The 7,216-nt window shown below is 31.1% G+C and overlaps 1 protein-coding gene, 1 long non-coding RNA gene and 1 pseudogene across 2 annotated transcripts in view; 1 reads left to right on the top strand and 2 right to left on the bottom strand.

Moving 5' to 3' along the window:
• The window catches only part of LOC145252753 (uncharacterized), a 511,723-nt gene that overhangs the window by 136,818 nt on the left and 367,689 nt on the right, over positions 1–7,216 (top strand). The gene's annotated exons all lie outside the window — the stretch shown is intronic.
• LOC145252754 (uncharacterized) overlaps positions 1–7,216 on the bottom strand; it is a 160,688-nt gene that overhangs the window by 34,513 nt on the left and 118,959 nt on the right. The gene's annotated exons all lie outside the window — the stretch shown is intronic.
• On the bottom strand, positions 6,847–6,963 carry LOC145252880 (5S ribosomal RNA; annotated as a pseudogene).

Below are 7,216 nucleotides of genomic sequence, written 5' to 3'. Positions count from 1 at the left end.
ACGTGAAGAAGACTGGAGCGAATGTAATATATCCAAGAAAAACAAAAGAAAAGGAAAAGGATACGTAAATAGTAGGAAAACAGATATGTTTGCATGTTTGAGTTTTGAGAAGAGATTAGATTTTGAAGTTGATGCAAGGAACAAAGAAGTGAAAGAATAAGGACAAAAGCGAAAGAAGAAAATAAAGATAAAAGAAATGGAACTGATAAGAAAATAGCTGTTTTTTATCAATATATTAATACGGTAGCGTGTGTGCTGTTTCCTGTGGTACGCTTAGGTCTTTTTTTTTCTTCCGATTGAATGTCGTTTAATTGCCATTTCTTGTAGTAAATAATTTTGCCAAAAATTATTCGTAAGTTATGGTTTAGGTTTCGATTATTGCTGGAGTAACTAACTCATATATATATGTATATATATATATATATATATATATATATATATATATATATATATATATATGTATGTATATAAACGGTAGCGTGTGTGTTGTTTTGTGTGGTACGCTTACGTCTTTTTTTCTTCCGACTATATATATATATATACACATATAGATATATATATATATACACACATATATATATATACATATATATATACACACATATATATACATATATATATATATATATATATATATATATATATATATATACTAGCAGAAGTATCTGTCGTTGACTGGGTTCAAGAACAGCCTACAGAAAATAAACTGTGATTGATGAAAGTATGATAGGTTATGAAAAGGAGGGGGTTGTAAAAAGATAGGTTTTGATACTCAAAAATTTTACTCTAAGCAAAATATGATGAAAGTAAAGATAATTTTCGTGAAAATATATTTTTTTATATCAACTTTGTTTCCATTCGTAGCCAAGAGTGACCAACAAAATGATATTTACTTACAAAGAGAAAATGTTATGTATATAATAATATAAATATACAAGAAATAAATGTTACCATAGTCAATAAAAGTTACTTTTTTTGTAGAAAAGTTCATTGGTTTATATTTTTAAGTAGTTTGTAAAAATTAAAAAAAATTAATTCACGAACAGATTCAAAAAAATCAAAATGGCAGAGACTTTGAAATGGAGAGCCCCGTTTTAAATTTGAACAGTTTAATGTTTTCCATTATTTTGTGCTTGAGGAATATTCGATTATGGCATGTGTAGTTTATATAAAAATTCATTTAAGTAGTTATCGCCTCAAATTTAGTTTTAATTTGGGTTCGCTGAAATTATTTAAAGAGCATTAAAAACTATTTCAAAACACAAAAAAACATGAACTGAACTTTTATTGACTATGGTAACATTTATTTCTTGTATATTTATTTTTTCGGGTAATCGTTTGTTGGCTTTTCTGCTAAACACCCTTACTAAATAATATCGACAAAATATCGAAAAACAAACAAACAAAAACAGTTTAAAAAATAATGAAGCTTTACTTACTTTAGTAAAATAATCCGAAACAGCAAAGTGGGATATTAAAAAAGTAAACACGTAATTACTTTAGTTTTTTAAAGCAAAGACTCGATATAAATATGAATAAGAAGAAAATGGCGCCCTTTTCAAGTAAACCAGCTTCCTTTCAGTTTTACAGTATTGAATGGTGTAGTATTGCGCCGTCGGATTCAGGGTTAATGTAAAGAACACGCAGAAAGGGTCGTAATCAACTGAATTCCTTCTAGTACAGCGACAAAAAAGCTTGAACAGATATATAAATAAAAATAAAAAGGTTATGTAAATGTTTTAAAAAGACACGTGGTTACGTGAACAGGATTTTTTCCTTCTTTTGACACGATAAAAAGAAACGTTCTTCTTTTTTATTATTTATCTATTTATCTATTTTCGAAAGAGTGCCACGTGCAAGTGGAGAAGGAAAAAGCAGAGCTATGCAAAATTTATGTCGAGAATTGTCTAAAGTTTCGACTTTTTTTGGCTTTCACTTTAATAAGAACGTGAATTTATGATGTGAATTTATTCGGCACAATATGATTCAACTCAGAAAAATAAATAAACACTAACGTGAATTAAGATTAAAGTTAAGGTGTTATTGTGCACTCTCATCCCTTTTAAAAAAACCTTGTTAAACTTTGTGACATATTTACATTCTATGGAGGTCAGGCGCGAACGAACACCCAATAATTTTATTATACCACATTTCTTCAAACTGAAGCATAATTATCAAAGTATACTTAAGCAAACAGATATGAAAAGTATTTGTTAAAGTTTGTGCTATATTTCCATGGAGTACAGGCGCGAACGCAGACCCCACAATTTATTGTACCATCCCTATTTAAGTTGAAACATACTTATCAAAGTATTCTTATGTAAATCTATATCAAAAACCCTTGTAAACGTTTTTGTTTTTCATTTTTTATTTCCATATTTTAAGGGCTTGGTGCGAACGCAGACCCCACAATTTTTATGAACCACCGTTCTGCCAGATCAAACATGCTCATTCCTGATCCTCGATACATCTTCTATCATTATATGCAATCAGTTTTTTTTTAAATAATCAACTATATAAGAGCCTATTCGTGACCCCCCACACACAGACGTTCAGCATTATATCATATATATATATATATATATATATATATATATATATATATATATATATACAGGGTGACTAAAAAAAGGGCCCCGAGTACACCTTATTAATTAGAGTTGGGGCTCGTCTTTTAGCCACGATATATATACATATATATATATATATATATATATATATATATATATATATATATATATATATATATGAGAAATCCAAGATGGCGTAACGGTAAAATATAAAGGTAACTGCAGCCTCTCTTCCAAATTTTTGGATTCTCCCCATGTTATATCACATTTTAATTCCTTTTGGTGGATTGATTGTTGCTATTTCTTATGATGAGTTAAGGCCATAATAGATTCACTAATTGATATAATTATTAAGTGATTGATGTTGCGTTACGAAACAGACACTGTATAGAACTGTAAGGATAAATTGATGTAAAGGAATAAAATATAAAATTGTCAACATCATGTATTTTGAAATATAAATTTTTGCCATTTCTTCTCTCTCCCCTCTCTCTCTCTCTCTCTATATATATATATATATATATATATATATATATATATTATATTTATTAATATAATATATTTATGCATATTATATTATATATATAAATATATATACATTCATATATCATGTATATATATGCATATATATATGTATATGTATATATATATATATATATATATATATATATATATATATATATATATATATATATATATCTTTATATATAATTTTAAAGAGCAATTTTCGATGTATCTAATCGTTTAAATGACGATCGTTTTTAAACAATTTTGTCTTTTTTCCAGAACGTTTAATACAGGATGAAAAAAAAACAAATTCACACGATGTTCTTTTTTAATTAAAGCTTATCAGCTGCTAAAACAGCTGGCGATATCAATGAAACATTTGTGCCCAGAAACAACTATTGAACGCATAGCACGATGGTGGTTTAAGACATTCCGTGGGGGGGGCGAAGAGAGTCTTAAAGAGGATAAGCGTAGTGGTCAGTTATCGGAATTTGACAACGATCAATTAAGTGAACTTGCATCTGAATTAGACATAACGTATACGACGATTTCCCACCATTTAAGAGAAATTGGAAGATGAAAACAATGACAAATGAGTGTGTCACGAATTGAACGACAACCAAAGGAAACGCTGTTATGAAATGCCATCTTTCCCACTTTTACGCAGCAAGAACGACCCGACTTGTGTTGAAAAGTGAGTGTTTTAGGACAACCGGGAAGCTCAGGTGCGGAGGAAGCTCCACGACACTTCCCGAAGCCAGAGTTACACCAAAGTCATGCTGATTGTTTGGTGGTCTGCGACTGGTCTCATCTGTTATAGTTTTTTTGAATGCATTACAACGGGAAAGTACTGTAAACAAATGGATGAAATGCATCAGAAACTTCGACAACAACACCCAGCATTAGTCAACAAAAAAGACCCAATTCTCCTCCACAACAATGTCCGACTGCGCGTTGCAAAGTTGAACGAATTTTGTTACGAAATTCTGCCTCATCCGCCATACTTTCTAGACCTTTCAGCTACCGACTTTATCGACTTTTTCAACAACCTTAACATCATTCTGCGTAAGAAATGCTTTAAAAACCTTAGTGAGACCAAACACGCTTTCAGCAACTTCATAGACACCAAATCGTAAGATTTTTACGTTACTGGCATGGATATACTTATTTGGCATTGGTTATAATGTGTTGATTCAGATGTTTCTTATTTCTATCGATACATTTTTGTTTGGGCCGGGATATGTTTATCTGAATTTAAAGTTAAAAACCGCAAGGACTTTCTTGTAAACCTGATATTTCAGAAATATATCTCAATTATATGAAGTTACTTTCCAATCATCCTGTACATGCAATTTTATGAAACCAGGTTCACAATGAAGAACTAGATACTGGAATACAAGGAAACGATGTGGTTCATCGCTAAATAATTGTAATGTCTGATAATGAACGGCTTTTTTGTCTGTATAATGCCATACAAAAATATAAGCACGTTTATTAAAAAACAAATTTATTAGTTGAATGATTATTTGGAAACCACTGATCCGAAATGATTATTAGATTTTTTTTCGGGCACGGCTATTTGATTTTATCTTTGACTGTACTGTTTGATCTCATAACAAGGGCAGGTAAATCTACCCGTATATTATGTTATGGTTGAGGTCCTAACCAGAATAAAAAAAGAGTGAATAATAATAATAATAATAATAATAATAATAATAATAATAATAATAATAATAATAATAATAATAATATTTTTTAAAATCCCGAAAAACTTTGAAAAAAGAATAGGAGAAATTGGAATCAGAGGAATGACTGGAAAGATACAACGAACAACAATAATGAAAACAGCTGAAATATTAAGGAAACCCCTTGAATGTGGAAACTAACCCACAAGAATCAGAAGCGCAGACCAGACAAACTGCTACAGAGACAAAACATGAAGCGCTACATGGAACCAAGTACATTGAAGCTGCATAACTATCCTCCCATTACTGCTCTCCTCCAAAAGAAGGAAGAGTGAGCCAGAATAGCTAAGTAGATAGGAAGAAGGAAAGACTGAGGAGTGAGCACTGACCAGAATTCCACTCTATAAGTGTGAAGAGAACTGGGACCTTGAGGAGGATTATTGCTACTCAAATTCCAGTAAAGACCAATTGCCGCTTCAAACGAGAAATAAATGGCAAGTAGCTGTTGCGATAATGCAAATTTATTTGCAAATGTTATCGAAAGAGGCAGAGAATGCTGGAAAATCTGGAGAAATTTGTTGTCACTCAGTTTCCAAGGAACACCACAGGCTGTATTCAATGAGATCTTTGATGACGTGTGTGAAAGCTCCTTGTGAGCCAATAATAATAATAATAATAATAATAATAATAATAATAATGATGATAATAATAATGATAATGATGATAACAATAATAATAATAATGATGATAATGATAATAATAATAAATAATACTAATAATGATAATAATAATAATAATAATAATAATATTAGTATTAATAATAATAATAATAATAATAATAATAATAATAATAATAATAATAATAATAAATACTCGAATAAAAATACACAAAAAAGTGGTAAGGATAGAGCGAAAATTGGGAAAGAACAAGAGGTACTTATGCAAAATAAGAATGTTGCTATCGTTCGGATTTTCCGGAAGTTTATGTAAAACGCCGGAATGTGCCGGACGAAAATTTCGTGATTTTTTTTTCGCGTAAACTCTGACCAATTTTATTAAATGTTAAATATATTATTTCTGTTATTACGAAAGTAAAACAATATACTTTTTATTGTTACAAAGAAAATAAAACAAAAAAAAATCATTGTATAATTTTTACAAAAGTTTAAAAAAATAAAAATTCAATTCAAGCGAAAAGAACACTCATTTTAAGGTAAGTTTCATGGAAAAATACTTAGTTTTAAAACACATACTCCAATAGTTTCTTCCCCAGAACTGCTAGACTTTGGAACTCCCTTCCGGTTTTCTGCTTCCCTAACTGTACTGACATGCAGAAGTTTAAGTGTAATGTGAACAGATATCTTGCTGCTCAACTCCCTACATAGTATTCCTTCAACTCATGTCCTTTATAGTAGCCCCTACATAAAAGTGGTACAGTGCCTTAATTGACGTGAAAATGTAATAAAAAAAAGGTATAAATAAGATTGCGGAGAGCTTTCTACTTAAATAGCTTATTCCCTCAAACTGCAAGACTTTGGAATTCCCTTCCGGGTTCCTGCTTTTACAACTGTACTGACATGCAGAAGTTCAAGTGTAATGTGAACAGACATCTCGCTGCCCAACTCCCTACATAGTATTCCAGTAAAGCACGTCTCAAATAGTAAGCCATTACGACTTAGTGGCACTGTGCCTTTTTTGGGGTGAAAAAAAAACTGTAAACAGTAAAAAGAAAAAAAAAAGACGGAAAAGCAAACATATAAAAACATTTAATCAGCTAAAAATGGGCATAGACCAGGGCCATTAACTTAGAATCAGTGCTTTATGCCAAATTGATGGTTGAATATGGTTAAATCCCTATTAATCATTAACTTCGCATCGACCGGACACTATAATAGTTACTTCGTTGTGGCTTCCTTCAGTCTTGACAGACTATGGATACCCACTGTAAGGGTGCTAGCGCATGAAATTTGTGTGGCAAGAGTTGCGCAATCTCCAATCACGCCTCTCCTGAGTCAACACCGTTAAATACCAGTGGCAAGTTGAGGTACAGGATGACTGGAAACAATGCCGAAATGCGCAGAGAGAACATACAACGCCTAGAATTCCCAAATGGTCATCCATCTGGTACTAGCCAGACTCAACGTTGCTTAACTTCGGTGATCTGGCGAGAACCGGTGTGTCAACGTGATTATGCCGTATATATATAATATCGTTCGTTGTACCATATAATTAAAAAGTCTATGCTAATTTTCCGCAGGATACAGTCGAATAGTTTTCGAGAATAATGAAACTTAGATATTAATACTATCGATTTTAAATGTGCATCGAACGTATCATAATACCATAATACTTATTCGCTGTACCTTATTATAACAAAGTTGCATACACAATTTCAATCAGAATGGTGAAGCACATTCCGAGAAAAGTGCAACTTAAATACTAATCTCTATTAAT

Source organism: Euprymna scolopes, chromosome 29 (genome assembly GCF_053919585.1).
Source record: "Euprymna scolopes isolate OS-2025 chromosome 29, ASM5391958v1, whole genome shotgun sequence".
Classification (NCBI taxonomy): Eukaryota; Metazoa; Mollusca; class Cephalopoda; order Sepiida; family Sepiolidae; genus Euprymna; species Euprymna scolopes.
The sequence above is the reverse complement of the archived record's forward strand: the minus strand, read 5'-3'. Positions and strand labels throughout refer to the sequence as shown.